Source organism: Peromyscus maniculatus, chromosome 4 (assembly GCF_049852395.1).
Source record: "Peromyscus maniculatus bairdii isolate BWxNUB_F1_BW_parent chromosome 4, HU_Pman_BW_mat_3.1, whole genome shotgun sequence".
In the NCBI taxonomy this organism is placed as follows: domain Eukaryota; kingdom Metazoa; phylum Chordata; class Mammalia; order Rodentia; family Cricetidae; genus Peromyscus; species Peromyscus maniculatus.
In genome coordinates this window covers 82686456-82703750 of record NC_134855.1, presented here as the reverse complement: position 1 = coordinate 82703750, position 17295 = coordinate 82686456, and the positions used below count along the sequence as shown (strand labels likewise).

General features: G+C 39.5%; 1 protein-coding gene across 10 annotated transcripts in view; it reads right to left on the bottom strand.

Moving 5' to 3' along the window:
- Dcdc1 (doublecortin domain containing 1) overlaps positions 1-17295 on the bottom strand; it is a 404056-nt gene that overhangs the window by 102174 nt on the left and 284587 nt on the right. The gene's annotated exons all lie outside the window — the stretch shown is intronic.

Here is a 17295-nt window from a genome sequence, read left to right as displayed (position 1 = left end):
ATCCAGAAAGACAAAGGTCTGGAAACTATGCAGGTGAGGCCCTTAGCTAGAAAACACAAGCATTTATTGGGTGACCTTATTTTGACCTCAGGCTAATGAGGCCTGAGGACATGAGGGTCCCATTTATTCCAAAGTACATGTGTTCACATACACAGTTATACATTTATTTTCTTTGTGCTAACGATATCAAGCTGTTTGCATGGTAGAGCTATATTTCAGCAGTTATTTAGTAGAGACGTGCCATGGGTAGACAGTTTCACTAACATTAATTGCGCAAGTGCAGCGAGGCAAACCTACATTCAAGCAAGTGGCATGGGTGAGAACTTTCCATTCTTGTGTCATTTTCCAGGCCAGTGGACTTGAAATTGTGCCATTCCAAAATAATTCTGGGGTGGGAAGCTCTTTAGGATAATATAGGCACACTTAAGTGAGAATTACGAAGGGAAGCTGACGTGAGAAAGCTGTAATATCACTGGTGTAAGAATAGGTGCTGCCAAGGGATGAGGCAGATGACAAATGGGCTTGCTGAGGGAAGACTAAGGACATCCCTGAAACCCAGAGGAGGCAGGCCTGAAGCAGCAGGTGCTTGGCTGTAATGAAAGCTCAGACCTTCAAGAGCCGACAGAAGAATGCATGAGCAAACCGCCTTGCTCCTGGGGGAGGAGGGAGGCACAGTCACAGAAGATCCAAGATGAGGGAGATGCATATCAAAGCACAGTGATATACACAGTAATGATAACCAGAAAGAAAGACCAAAGGTCAAGTCAGCGCACAAGTCAGGGGGGCTGGAAGCAGGAGCTGTGAACCTGGGTGTCTACTCAAGGACTGTCACTCCCTGCAGAGGTCACTAAACTTACCACAGTAACCCCACAGTGGAAACTTCCTCCCCATCGTCTCCTGATGCCCTTGTCTTCTCCAGTATATATATATATATATATATATATATATATATATATATATATATACCCATTTCTGCAAGGACTTGTAAGGCACAGCTCCAAGACAGCTTAGTTTAGAAAATATTTTTTCCAACAAATATCCAAGTAACTTTTGTCTATGGAAGATGAATGGCAAAATCAATTCTCCCACATAAACATGATACTAGAAAAGCAATTGTTTTTAACTTTGGGAGGTTCCCCTCCTAATGCAAATGTACTAATAATGGAGAGTAGGATAAAACAAGAAGAAAATGACACACTGGTCTCTGTATTATTCATCCAGCAATAATTACCTAGACTTCTCCTACCTACCAGACAGCATTGCAAACATTAAAAATAAAAAGATGTGCTTTTCATCTTACACAAATAAAGTACATTATAAAATGTTTTCCTTTAGGGAGCCAGAAGAAAGGCATAAATAAAATCATGTTTACTTTTGTAAGAGCTAGGTTGAGGCTGGACCCAGTGAAGCACACTTTTAATCCTAGCACTTGGGAGGCAGAGATAGATGGATCTCTGTGAATTGAGGCCACACTGGTCTAATAGTGAGTTCCAAGCCAACCAGGGCCACACAGTGAGACCTGTCTCAAAAAACAAACAACAGCAACAAAACCCCACCTCAGTTGAATATATTTTAATTGTGAAATGAAAATGCCAAACATCAGCTTATTTAAAAGAAAATGATATATTGTCCTTTTAATCCAAATGTATTTGTGTGTTATAGTTATGCATATTACTTCCAGAAGATCAAGACCCCATCAAGGTGACCATTGGAATGACGGTAAATCCCTTGTGGAGAAACCTCATGATCACCAACAAAGTGAGACAGGCTCTTCACGGATAATATCCTGACCTCCAGGGAGCCCTTTAAACCCAGACTCAGCAAGATACACAGACCAAGACAGGTACCAACCTGACTTCTTAGACTTCACCTGATTAGGAAAAGTCTCCAGACTCCCCCAGGGCTGCCTTCTACTGGTGGTCCAGCAACAACCCAGGCTCTCTTAGCCCGCCCTTGCAGCACGGAGAATGGATGACTCATGTCTTGGCAGCTTTCAGAAGGTGCACTATAAAGATGCATGAAGCTGTCCTAAGGGACTGAGATGTACATGCTGGATGAAGACAAATGTATAATTCCCAAGAAGACTGAAGAAGCAAAAATCTTAAAGCAAGACATGGTGCAGAGTAGGCTGTCTCCTAAGACAATGTATAGAGTTAGGGGTAAAGTTACTACCTGATTGTCAGTATTATTAGTCTTGCTATAAAGAAGATGAGACACCCCTCAAGAATATTAAGAAAATGGATGCTGAGTCTGAATTTCATTTAAAGTGTAATGCACTGCTCGTAGTAACTTCAATTTAATTAGCATATTTGATCATTTATTTTTATCAGGTAAGTTAACTTTCCTTTTTTTACACAGAATATTCCTAAATAATGTTTTATTAATTAAAAGCTAGAATGACATTCCATGTGAAGAAATTATTTAGTTGTCTAAGAACTATCAAATGCCAAAAATCTGTATTAAGTCCTATACCTTAACAACACCATATGCATTTTCTTTTAAAGAATTTACAGATTAGAGAAAAAGTGTCAAAAGACACTTTAAAATATTTTGAAGTAAAATACTTCAAGCTAATAAAAATTTTTAAATAAGTTGATTAAATAAAAATGAAAGCAGCAAATGTGGAAGAAACAAATAATAAAGAGAAAATTTGAGAGAAATAAATAGCATTAAATGTTTATATTACTAAAGAAAAATAAAGACAATAATTAAGTCTTCCAAATTAAGATACTATAGAAATAAGAGCAAATTAATTCCAAGCAAGCAGACATAAGAAATGATAAAAATTAGTGTTCAACCAATGAAACTGACAATCAAATAACAGAAAAAATTAATGAAGGAAAAGCCTAGTTCTAAAACCAGTACATGTGTAGCCAGCCTGACAAAGAAAAATGAACACACAAAAATACCAGGAATTATGGTGGCAACATAGCTGTTAATCCGACAAACACTGAAAGCATAAGTACACACCGCAAAACTTTCCAGACACAATCTGACAATTGAGATGGAAAGTACCAGCTATTTGAATAACACAAACCATACAATTCATTCAAGAAGAAATATGCAGGATTAATATCTCTACTCAAGACACAATATTAGTAGTGAACAATCCCAGTAAGTGAACAGGTCAAAGGACTTCACTATCAAATTCTACCAAATACTGCTCCAATGCTGTAATCTTTTCCAGAAAATTAAAGGTGATAAGAAAACTTCGCATCTAGTCTCGAAGGCCAAGCATCAACCCATCCCAAATCTCAACAAGGATCTACCAAGAACAGAAAACATCTCAGCTGCTAGGGAAGCTAGGGCAGAACAACCCTAAGTTTAATAATGCCTGCCTGGGCATTGGAAGTCAAGATTACCTGTGCAGCTCAGTGAGACCCTGTCTCAAAATACAAAAGGAAGGAAAAACAAACAAACAAACTGAACTCTCAGAAAACTACACACCAACATGGACAGAGATGCAAAAAAGAAAATTTTCAACAAACTATTGACAAGCAGATGCAGCTGTTTGAAAGGAAATGATGGTCAAAGCATGTGCAACAGATTAGATTCATTATAGGAATCCTGATTCAACACTGAAAGTCAGCGTCGTAGTTAGGGTTTCTATTGCTGTGAAGAGACACCATGACAACAGCAACTCTTATAAAGGAAACATTTAATGAGGAGGCTTACAGTTTCAGAGGTTTAGTCCTACCATTATTCTCATGGTAGGACATGGTATATACAGGCAGACACAGTGTTGAAACAAGATTTGAGAGTCCTACATCTTGATTGGGAGGCCACAGGAAGTGGGCTGGATCACTGGATGTGGCTTGAACATACATGAATCCTCAAAGCCCAGCTCCCCGGTGATTCACTTCCTCCAACAAGGTCATACCTACTTCAACAAAGCCACACCTCCTAATAGTGCCCCTCCCTATGAGCTTATGGGGGCCAATTACATTCAAGGTACCACAATTGGTGTAATTTTCTGTTAGATTAGTAAGAGAAATCTGCTACCATCTCAATTTGAGGATCTAGTGAACTGGCTTAGCGGGTAGAGAAGCCTGCTGCCAAGCTTGGTATCTAAGCTTAATCCCCAAGACCCACATGGTGCATGAAGAGAACAGACTCCGTAAGTTTTCTTCTAACCTCCATACATGCTCCGTCCATGAGGGTGTACATGCATACACATAATAAGTAATATAATAAAATTGTTTTCTAAGCCATTAGAATTCTAAATGCTTGTATGTTAAAAGCTTTTAACAAAATAGAAATAGGATGAAAGTCATTTACTATAAATTAACAACCAAATCTAGAGCCAAATCAAATAAATCATACTCAGTGGTCAGGAATGGGATGATCTTTCCCTAAAATCAAAACTAAATCAGAGATTCCATCCCTCATTGTTACTATTCAGTGCAGCAGTGGGATTGCTTTTCTAAAGACAGTGGGTGAAAGGAATAAGAAGTATGTACAGATAGGAAAGAATAAACAGTCTGGATTCATAGACAGCAAGGAAGTCTATATGGGAAACTCCAGAGAATTTTCAACAGAGTTCCTAGAATTAGTGAGAGGTCACAGGGTTGTAAGACGTGATTAAGAAAGCAAGTCAACTATATTCCTACAGACCAGCAGTGAAAAACTGTGATTTGAAGCTGAATGGTTCACTTGGAATTACACAAAATATTTTAAAAAATACTTACATATAAATCTTTAAAATTTTGTGTAATCTCTATATGCTGAAAATTACAAAATACCAATAGAAAAATGATCTAAGTAAATGAAAAAATATAACATATTTATGAGTCAGACAAGTTAATTTTGTTAAGTGCTTTTTTTTTTACAATTTGATCTACAGAGTCAATGTGATCTCAATTAGAATTTAAAAATGCAAATATTTTTGAGGATCTTGACAAACTGTTTCTAAAATGTATTTTGAACATCAAAGGAATCAGAATTGCCAGGCAGAAGAGTTCTATGAAAGAACAGTGGGGGTCTGTATTCAAGTCTGATTGTAGAGGCACATAATCAACAAAATATGGCAGTAATTAAAAGTTAGGATGGATTATATTTACCACGAACAAACAACAATCAAAACTTACAGCTAACATCCTGATCAACTGTCAGGAAAAAGATTACAAATAATCTCCCAAATAACAGAAGTTAGAACAAGCCTCCAAGTTGCTGGATTTAAGAGTCAACCTAACACTATGAATTCACGATTATATTATCATAGACACAGAAATTCATCTAAATATGCACACTTACAATGTGTGTGTGTGTGTGTGTGTGTGTGTGTGTGTGTGTGTGTGTGTGTGTTTCTGTCTACTAAGGTCTAAGAGAAATATACTCCAGTAGCAACGAGCACACTTATTGTTAACACCGTGGTTTCTAAGCAGATTTTTTTCTCAGTAAAACAAACCAGAACTTCTTGGCAAAATGGCCAATTCTACTGTTGTGGCAGGGAACACAGGAGCTGGACCTAAGTATCTTGTAGTACCTGAAAAAAGGATGATCTAAAATAGAAGGAAGAGAAAGTTCAGTGAGTGTCAAAAGGAACAAAATCCAACATAAAGCAGCTCCCAGGAGCTACCTTCATTACCTGAGAAAAACTGTATAATTATAGTATTGGATTATCTCTCAAAGAATAAATGCAACTAGTTTGGATATAAATAATATACTGAGTAAGTAAATGGGTGGAGATGAGTAGATTTTCCTTATAAAAAAATTTCAATTAATAAATGCAAAAAATAACAGGAGTTAAATTAGCCTTAGGCCATTAACTTACAATTGCAAAACACAGAGATGAATGCTCAGCTAACAGGCAAAACTTGCAGGAGAGACTGGTATCTATGTCAAGGCATCCCCCCAAACAGTAACTGTGATGTTGTCTTAACTATATTAGCAGTTCTTGCTCATGTTCCTAGAGCTTCGGTTGAGTTCCAGTTTGCTGGAAAATGGGTTGAACTGGGTGTTTTAAGCAAATGCAGCAAAGGAAAATATAACTTCCCAATGGGAAGGGGAGACAGACACCATCCCAATCAAGATCAAATTAAACATCTCCAGTGATGTGATACTGATATCATGCACCACCCATCATATAATACAATGAAGACAGGACATTGTGTCTGTGGTATTGCCTCAAATCCACCACTTCAGTCTAATCATGAAAAATTTTCTAGTCGACTCACATTGAAGGGCATTCTATACATCTGACCATTGTTTAAGGGCCAAGGAAGGACAAATTGTTGATAAACTGTAGTATATTCGAAGAGATTAAGAAAATATGAGTATTGAAAGTGGTGTGTCATATGTATGGGGCCTAAAAGCAGAAAAAGAAATTTACTTGATGTGGTACTACACACCTGTAATCATATCAATAGAGAGGCTGAGGTAGGAGAGTCTTGTGAACAGGGTCTGACTAGAATATGCAGTGAAACATCATCTCAAATAAGCAATAAGAACAAAAAAATCATTTGAAAAACTAAACCGTTACATTTACAAAGTCTATAATACACACTATTGTACTTATGCTGGTTTTGTAATTTTAATGAGTCTATACCGGTTAGGTAAGATGTTAGCAGTGAGGAAAACTGACTAAAAAAAAGATATAAGGACCTCATACTACCTTTACAATTTTGTGAATCCAAAATTATATAAACTAAAATGTTTTAAAATATTGCATACAATTTAATTTCCTTAGATGGTCTAATTAAAAGTTTTTATGTTTTCATTTCCAAGATACTGAACAAATTCTTTATTGTTATCAATGTGACAACAGGTGAGGCCAACATGAGCTTGGAAATCAAGAATTCACTACAAAGTCTATTCCTACCAACTACCCAACACCTGGGGAACCCCTGGGATTCAATTTCTTCATCATTTAAATAAGGACTTTAGACAATATGACTCTTATATACCTCTTCAGTCTTCATAGTAGAAGGGGGATAACGGATTTTTCTAAGCACAGAACTCAAAATAAGTTCCGATATAATATAGACATATATATGTATGTAATATGTAGCAAACTCATGAAAAGTAACTGTCTTAAGAAGACACAGAGGCAATCTGACACTGGCAAGTCAGATCAAGAACAGAAAACTGAAACTTAAGGAATCACTGTTCTCTTAGTTGTGAAGTGAACCTATCTCATTCATCACCAACCAGAAGGAAATGCGTGGCCATATACAACAGCTCTAGCTAAGAGCAGCCTTCTGTCCAGCCTGTGGAATGGCCAAGCCCATCATCTCTTACCAATGAGAGATGCATGTTAGTGCACCTGCTCACCTAGTTAATAACAACTCTTCCACATACACATTGGATTGCTTAATTTTGTTATGTTAAATTATGAATCTGTTCACCATAATATTTTCTCTATTAAATGAAGATCAAAAATATCCAAGAAAGTTTAGGCTAATTGTCTTCAACACTGTTTTTACTCTTTATTACAATATTTTAGCCTCTTTCTCATAAGGAGTTTGGAGTTGCTTTGGCCACACAACAGCATCTTATAAGGGGAATATTCCTTTCCTTCTACATCTTCAAAGGAAACTTACCAAGAATGACACAGAAACAACCACAGACTTTCATTCTCTAAAGGTGAATGTTCTTTTTTATGAAGTCAAATGGTACTTTAAACTGGGTCATGGAATCACAGACAGATACTCACATTCCACTTGGAAATCCTTATGGATCTCAGTGAGTCTGAACTGTAAACACTTAGGATCACCTTCTTCCTAAAAAAGCAAAGCAGATCCTGATGGGGTGGCATGCCATAGTAACGAAATGTTGTTGGCAGCTGGTGAGCCGCATTGGTAGGCTGCATAAGCATTTCTCCAATGCACTGTTAAAAAGAAGCCATGCCTGTGTAGGACTGAGTTGTGTTTTGATGACATAAGAAGAAACCAAAACAATATGTGAATTCTATTTGGGGAGATGGCTTTGACACTGTTTCAAACATAGAACATTTACAACAGAAAGCTCCCTGGATCCTTTACCCAGAACCACCAGTGCATTTATGTATAAAGATTGTACAGACATGATGTGAGGATATACGTACCAATGCTCAGCAATATCCATTAACAAACTCTGCATTATCTATTAGTAGATTCTCAACACGATAGCTTTGAAATGGTGATTTCCTAACTTCATCGTCCCTTCAGCATCTATCAGTTAACACTCTACTATAAAGAGGGCTTCTCTCGTCTGTTGTTTATTGATCATTTATCTGTCAGTATTGACTCAAGCATCCCTATGCTATTCAGCCCTTTTAGACTTTTGTCCCTTAAGCAATAACCAGGGCTGGCTGCATCCGAGGAGGATTCTTTGTATTCCATATCTTCAAAGCATATTAAGGTTACCATTATCATGACGGATTTTGAAGATGCTTTTAAGCCACATTAAGTAGGTTTTCCAAAATTTCCTTTGCTTTAAGAGCAAACGGACACTGCCTTCAGAATATTTTGAGGCAAAAACCACGTTCTTCTGTTTGAACAGAAACGCTAACAAATCTTTTCACTGCTTAGAAAGTCCTGTCTAGACACATTACCCTTTCACAGCACAAAATCTCTGTTTTGCTCCCTATCTGGGGCTGCAGTTAATTACATGAAGAGACAGGCGCTGAGCAGCCTTAAGGCTCCCCCTGCCACCGCAGCGAGGCTGAGCTCCACTCAACGAGCAGGTAGTAAGGGAAGACAAATGCAGTTTGACAAGGCAGTGCATCCGAGCACCTAGGGTTAGCAAACACACAGGCCGCGCTGTGTTCCCAAGCAAAAACAGAGGTAAATCGAGCAGATTGCTTCTGACAGAAATCATATCGCAGCCACACTTCCAGAACAAGTCCGTGTGAATGAAATGATACACTTTCTGTTTCCCATCTTCCCCTTTCACGGGAAGCAAGGATAGCCAAGGTACATTGAGGGTGACAGCCCGATGCACGGTGCTTAGCGGCCTTTCCTCAGCTCACTTTCCCTTTGGAGATAAGAAAGAATCAGCTCCAGTCCATTGATTTACACACTGCAGCTATTCTTCTGATACCAGTGAATTTCCAGTCTCCTAAACACTGACTCCAGGGCCCAGTGAGTGTTGTGTCCACAGAGAAAACTGGAGACTTGAATAGCCCTCACAGGGGTCAGTAACATACATAAAGTAGACTTCTCTAAATCTTACTAAGCAATGCTTAGCTGGCAAATTAATTTCTTAGGTGTAATCTCATGTTTGAACATTATTTAATTTAAAGGCCACGTATGACTTATCCTCAAACATTAACAGATATGGAAATGATACAAAAAAAATAAAAGCATCTTCGTCACAAATAGCATGATTAGGAAGGAAAAGAATATTTTTTTACTAATATAGAAATAATTAGAAAATTGTTCCCTTATTAGTTGTTAACGGGAATTTAGATAGTTCTTTTGATAGGCAAATCATTTTAATATATTTTAACATTTTATTTCATTTTGTTTATCGAAAGTCCTTATATGCTACATCACAGACAAAATGAACCAAACAATTACGTTGTTCTAACATAACTGCTGCTTTCAGAAGTCAAGATGGGAGCAGAGCACAGCCTGCTGGGAGCCCAACTGTTGGATGGAAGCCCACCAATGGCAGCCCCCAAAGGAGAGGAGGGAGGGGGACCTCACAGAGTTCCATCCTGACCAAATGAACTACACATCGAGACCTACGGTTCGCAGGAAGTAGTTGACCATGATTCTACTTTTGTTTGCATGAAGCAACTTTTGGTTATTTCTCCAATTTTCTTGTACAGTCTCCATTTTAACCGAATTTCCGTAGTCCTATGTGAAACGTCACAGAAGCATGATGGCACACAGACGTGGGAGGCCAAGGCAGGGGAACCGTGAGCGCGAGCTACATGGAGAGACTGTTTTTGAACAAACAACAATCTAACTGAAAATTCTCGTCTCCCTCTGCCATCTTACATTGCCCTTCTGACAGCAGGAGACTCACTGCAACCTTTCCTATCGAGATTTTCAGATGAGAAGTTTTCCTCCTTTTGTCTTGTGCTTCTCCTCCAGGCCAGGCTGAGATGTCAATCACTGATATCTCTTCCTGTGCTGCTTGCCTGACTCCCCGAGTTCATCGCTATCTTTTGCATCTTTTTATGCTGTGCACCCCATGTTTTCTCCTAACCCTGTACTGATTACACTGTGTTTCTCTGCACTCCCTACCACTGTCTTCACAGGACTTAGATTTAGAACCACAGGCATAAATTACAGAGATAAGAAGTATAAACGAGAGAACCCGGAGCCTGCATTATTTATTCAAATGCTTCCCAACATCCCCCTCTCTGGTGTGAAAATCCGTGTGGGTGAGGCTGGGGCAAGCATCCTGCTGTCAGAGGGACGGTGAAGAATGGAAGGGGTGGAGAGAGGTACAACAGGATAGATTGAGGGACCCAACAGCCTGACCGGAACTGCACATTACCATTCATGGATGTTACAGAGGGAAGGGGCAGAATAAGAGCTGTATGTTAGGAAAAGTAATATTGTGGGAAATGTGTTAAGCATAGGGGGATGGTAAGCAATAAGCAAACAAGAAAAAATTCAAGCAGATGAATCTGATTGTCCCATACACTGACTTTGCTTGGGTGAGGGAGGGTAGAGATGGTGGCTAGGTTCATGCTTGGCCAGCTTATGGATGTTGAGAGTGGGAACTTCTGGAGGATTAATAGATAGGATTTTTAAACACTGAGATTGGATTCCTAGGGAGTATCAAAGTAAATGTTCAATTGCTTATTGGATAAGCACAACTTCTTCCAAATCCTTGATAAGGTGGCTGTATGAGAATCATTGTTGTGAGTCCTGAGGAAAACGCGCATTTATTTTTATGCCCAAATGGTCATGAAATGTGCCGTATAGAATTTTATTGCCAAAGAGTCTACAAACTCCTGTCAGGTCTTATGCCATTTGTGTTCAGCATATGGAACATTAAACTGGTCTACACTATAAGAAGCTAATTTAGAATGTCTGCATAGAAAGACTAGACTTTGATCTTCATGCTTTAGTGGGATGCAGTGTCTAGAGGCTGCCTGGGTGTTCTGCTCTGAAAGTTAAGACTACAGACCATATCAACTTCTCGAGCTGAGGTCTCTTCTTCATGTTTTAGTACAAGTGCAACTGTTAGCAGGTGTCTTAACTTTCTGTGCCTCAGTTTCCCATATATGTGATACACAATAAAAAAAATAGGAATTGGAAAGAATGTTCAGTAGGTAAAGTGTCTGCCACACAAGCATGGGGACCAAGTTCCAACCCCCAACATGTATGTAGAAATCAGCCATGACAGTGTACATCTGTAATCCACTGCTGAGGGAGTAGAGACAGGCAGATCCATGAATCTCACTGGCCAGTCAGTCTAGCAAATCAGTGGGCTTTCTAATAGTTAGAGAGCCTGTCTCAAAAAATAAGGTAAGAGTAATAAAAGAAGAAACCCTATGTTGACTTCTAATCTCCACAAATGCGCGCGCGCGCGCGCGCACACACACACACACACACACACACACACACACATATGCAAGTGTGCAAAATAATAATACCTTCCTTATTGTGATATTGCATAATTTAAAATATATAATATGTGTACAAATTAGAAGGGCTTGTTAATGCTAACAAGAACTGCATACATATCTTTCATTTTCAAACATTACTAGCAGACCTGGATGAATAATATTTAGTTCTCCTTGAACCTATCATGCTTAGGCATAAATAAAGAGTATTAAAACAAGTCCAAGCATGGTGACATGTGCCTGTGTTGCCAGCATCCATGAGGCTGTAGCAAAAGAACTGTGAGTTCAAGGCCAGCCTGAGTTACAGAGCAAGGCCCAAAGTAAGAGAGGGGGAGGGAGGAGATGAGGGAAAGAAGGGGGATGGAGAGGGAGGAGAGGGAGAGAACACTAAAATATATCTTCTTAGATATCTGATAAAGCTCTTTGTGCAATATTAGACATATTTTCAATATAATTAAAATGCAAAAACTGACTTTCTATTATTTTTCATACATAAATATATACATGCAAGACACACATCATATTACATTTATTTATGTCAAATGACAACTAAAACAACATGTCATTCCTCTATAATAATTTCTCTTTTTTGTGTGGCCTAAGATTACAAGCCTCCTACATTCCTCTGTAGAAAACTGCTATACAACACATGGAGTTTTAGCAAAACTGAACTTACAAGTTGTGAACTAACTAATTTAGTGAAGGCAAACTGTTTAGGCTCTGGCTGTTATTTCTGGCTGTGTTTAGTCTTTTCAGTAAGGATGAGGATTTTTAAAAGCAGAGAGGAAATATTTGAAAAGATATGTCACTTGGCCAAAAAAGGAGGAATTTTGGAGTTGTAGATAAGGAGCCTGTGGTTGTTAAAGAGAATAGTGTTGTTAAAGTCATGTCAGGCATTCTACATTGGAGCAATAAGAGATTTCTCAGACTTCACTCCAGAGGATAAAACTGTAAGCTAATGTAAAAAACTTCCCTTTGAGAAGACAGAGATGCCAGCGCACCCTGCTTGCCAAATGCTACCTATGGACATGTTTTCTTAGAGAAAGCCACCAAGTATTCAGAGGCCATTGCAACCTTATGACATGATGCTGTTTCTGAAGGCATGCAAAATACAAGAGTTATGGGGCCAGGGAAGATTTTACCCAGATCCCAAAGACAAGCCTAGGAGGCTAGGGAATATGGAGCAGAGTGGGATTCCCCATGGGGGTCCCCTGGGAAGGCAGCTGTGAGGTAAAGCTACAGCTACACTAGAGACTCCAGAATGTCACTGATGACAGGAGTCAGAGAGAGAGAGAGAGAGAGAGAGAGAGAGAGAGAGAGAGAGAGAGAGAGAGATCGTACATGAGAAGGCTGTAGGATGGGACTGTGTAAGGCCACTGCAGCTCACATCACAACACTGGGCATACTGGATGCCAGGCGTGTAACCTTATAACTCAGTGTTTGCCTTTCTGGGTTTTAGCATTACTGTGGTGTAATTCTTTCTTATTATCCTCTTGTTCCTACATTTTATGTTTTTTAAAAAAAGCGGGGGGGGGGGCGCTTATATATTTTAATTTTATGTGTAGGGGTGTTTTGCCTGCATGCATATTTGTGCACCATGTGCATGCCTGGTGCTGATGGAGGCCAAAAGAGAGCATTGGTTCCCCTGGAGCCAAAGTGAAGGGTGGTTGTAAATCAACATGTGGGAACCAAATCCAGTGCCTCAGGAAGTAGAGCCAGTACTCTTAACGGCTGAGCCAGCCCTCCAGCCACTGTTCTTGTTTGAGGATGGGAATATTTATTTTGTGCCTTCGTGTTTTGGAAGCATGCCATTTGCTTTGTTTTACAAAGGCTCACAGCTGAGAGTCTTCCATGAGTCTGAGAGAAGACTTTGAACTTACTTTTGAACAATGTTGGAACTGGAAAGACTACAGAAACTCCTCATATCAATGAAATCCTTTTTGTATTCTAAGTAGGACTTGATCCTTTGGAGGTCAGGGATAGGGTGTTAGGTTTCGGATGATATATTTGGGTATCAAACTGACAAGAGGTGTACCTGTGATGGTTAATCTTCATTGTCGTCCTGGCTGGACTTAGAATAGCCTGGTAGTGTACTCCTCCAGATGTGTCTGTAACAGTGATGGATGTGGGTGGCACCATCACAAGGGCTAGGGGACTATAGATTACAAAGGAGAAAGGGAGAAAGCCAGCTGGTTAACTGCATTCCTTTCTCTGCCGTGAAGTTTTCTCTCCACCCTCCACCAACATGATGTTCTACCTCACCATGGACCCAAAAATGCAGAGTTGGAAACTGTGAACTGAACTGAATCCCCTCAAATCACTGGCCAAAATCATCACTTTCCCCTTAAAACAAATTTCTCTGTATTTTCCTATACATTTCAAACATGTTATAATTAAAAAGAAAAAGGAGGAGTCTAGCTCATTGTTATAGATGCACATAAAAATCTACACTTACACAACTCTACTTTCAGTTGATTAAGAACATAAAGACACAAAGGCAAACTTTAACATATTTAAAAGATACTTAGCAAAACAATGAAATAATATATTAAGTATTTCCAAATAAAAATTTAAATGAAAGATACAAAAATCAAGCTTAAAAGAAAATATTTGCAAAGCTTGCTAAGTTATCTGTGTCACTGTCAGTCCATAAGCCAAATGTGGACAACATATCAGAACAGGTGAAGACATGGGAAAGGGGGTAAGAGAAAAGGAAGCCTGTTCTGGAAAATTATTTTAAGATGTGTTACATTTGTTTATGTTGTGGAACATTTATTTAATGATGCAAAGATATGTTGCATTCTTTTATGTTGCATTTGTTTAACTCTGTGACATTGTGTTAATTTGTCCACTTAAAACACCTGATTGGTCTAATAAAGAGCTGAATGGACAATAGTGAGGCAGGAGAAAGGATGGGCAGGGCTGGCAGGCAGAGAGAATAAATAGGAAGAGAAATCTGGTAGGAGAGATCGAGGAGCAAGCAAAAGGAGAAGGAGAGGGGGACTCCAGAGGACAGCCACACAGCTACACAGCCAGACATGGAATAAGGAGGAAAGAAAAGATATGCAGAAATAGAGAAAGGTAAAAGCTCAGAGGCAAAAGTTAGACAGGATAATTTGAGAAAAGCTGGCTAGAAACAAACCAAGCTAAGGCCAAGCATTAACAAGAAAGAATAAGACTCTGTGTATTTATTTGGGAGCTGGGTGATGGGCCTCACAAAGAGTAAAGAGAAAAAAAAACAACCAAACAAACAAAAAAACAAAAACAAAAACAACAAAAAACAACAACAAAAGGCAGCATGTCTCATCTGTGTGAAAAGATGCCTCACCTTCTGGTTAGAGAAGAGCACATGAAGTTCTGTTTTATATGTATCAGATCATCCACAGTAATCCACCCCACCTGCTCCCCCCAACACACTCTCTTTCCCTTGGGGAAAGCCAACTGAAATCTCATAAGCCATAAGCAGCTCTATGGTCAATGAGGCTGAGTGACCAGAAAAGGACAAAGGAGGTCTCATACCAACATAAAGCACATGACTAAATGACTAAACTCAGAAGTGGATCTTCCAGCCATACTCTGGTCTTCAGATGATGGATAACCTAAGCTTGAACTACAGCATCATTTAAGATTCTGAGACAGAGTCACCTAGCAAGGCCACTCCAAATTCCTGATCCTAAGAAACTATTAGATCCTTAACTGATTCTTATCTTACTTAGGTCATTAAGTTTGGGGTAGCCTTCACTTGTCACTAATACATTACTCCATTCAAAATTATCTTTAAAGCCGACTGCTAAGTCACCTACTTGATCTAATTTCACTATGTGGGGTTTAATGGTCAGCATCCTTACTCAGTTCTTCAGGACCATCCGTGAATCAGCTGAAACATAACCAGTTCTCTCAGCAGTACTTAGTGTTCCAGAAGCATGACTTTTAAGAGCAATCAATATCTTAATATTTAAGCATCTTCTACCTACCAATATCCCAATATTTCTAATGAAAATTGTTTTGGAAGGCCCTCAATTGTGATTTAAATTTCATTTATTATCCTAAGGGCCAGAGCCATTTCATGCCTTCTTTTTTTTTTTTTCCTTTATAAGCTATATTTAGCATTAAAAAGTTTCCTTGTTTGTTTTTGGAAATGTTGGTCAGGCCTTTTCTTGTTAAACAGCTTTTAGCTATATCAAAGACTGCTGCTGAGTAATAATGGGTTTTCACTGAAAACCTTCATCTTTCCTTCCCTCCCGCCCGTCGGCGGTTCCCCTGTTCTCTCTCCAGCTGCTCCTATTATTACTTGTTTGATTTTCTTCTTTTTTTCTTGTTGATCTTTCCCCCCTTTGGGATTTTTCTGATTGTGAAAAGTCCATCTAATGGAGTTGTGTCTTTCCACCGTTACCTTCTGAAATTCCAAAGATGCCATAACTTGAGCTCCGCTCAGGAGATAACTATGGGAGGTGTGAGAAAAAGGTGATTGTTTCAGTGTATGGCTCAAAGAAGGTAGGACAGAAAGATGCAGTCATCTTGTAAAGCCTGCTCTGTGGAGTTGGTTTCAAGAGAAATGATCGTTTATAATAGGTTTAATTAAAGTTGCAAAGTTAGGGCACAAATGGATTCTAGGTAAGTGGAGTCATGGTTGTCAGCCACTGTGTAGGAGGCCTTGGTGGATACCAGAGGTGGGAACTTTTTTTAAAATTTTTTACATCCCAATGACAGTTTTCCCTCCCTCCTCTCCTGCCAGTCCCATCCCCTATCTCTCCTCTTACCCCACCCCCACCCCCATTACACTTCTCCTCCATTTCTCTTCAGAACAGGGCAGGCCTCCTATGGACATTGACCAAACACGGCATATCAAGCTGCAGTGAGACTAGGCACCTCCCTTACTAAGGCTGGACAAGGCAACCCAATATGAGGAGTAGGGCCCCAAAAGCCAGTAAAAGAGTCAGAGACAGTCCCTGCTCCCACTGTGAGGAGTCCCACAAGAAGACCAAGCTACACAACTGTAACATACATACAGAGTGCCCAGGCAAGTCTCATGCAGGTTCCGTGGTTGTCGGTCCAGTCCCTGTGAGCCCAGGTTAGTTGATTCTGTGGGTTTTCTTGTGGTGTCCTTGACCCCTCTGACTCCTACAATCCTTCCTCCCCCTCTTCTGCAGGATCCCCCAAGCTTTATCTAATGTTTGGCTGTGAGTCTGTGCATCTGTTTCCACCACTTTCTGGATGAAGTCTCTCAGATGACAGCTGGGCTAGGCACCAACCTATGAGTATAGCAGACTATCATCAGGAATCCTTTCATTGACATTTTTTTTCCCAGCCATGTTTGGTTCTATCCTGGGTTTCTGGCCATCCAGGCAGTGTTAGATGCCATGGCTCTCAAGCGGGATTACTTGGTTGGCCACTCCCACGATTTCTGTGCCACCTTTACCCCAGCACATCTTCTGGCAGGACAAATTTTTGGTAGAAGGTTGTCCATCTTACACCTGTCGGAATTGCAGATCAAAAACACAAGTGACAGCTCATGCTAGAGAGGATGTAGGGTAAGGGAAACACTCCGTTGCTGGTGGGAATGCAAATTTGTACAGCCACTTTGGTAATCACATGGTGGTTTCTCAGAAAAATGGGAATCGATCTACCTGAAGACCCAGCTATCCCACTCCTGGGCATATACCCAAAGGACACGCCATCATAACATAAGGACACTGGCTCAACTATGTTCATAGCAGCTTTATCCCTAATAGCCAGAAACTGAAAACAATCTAACCCTTTAACTGAAGAATGGATAAAGAAAATGT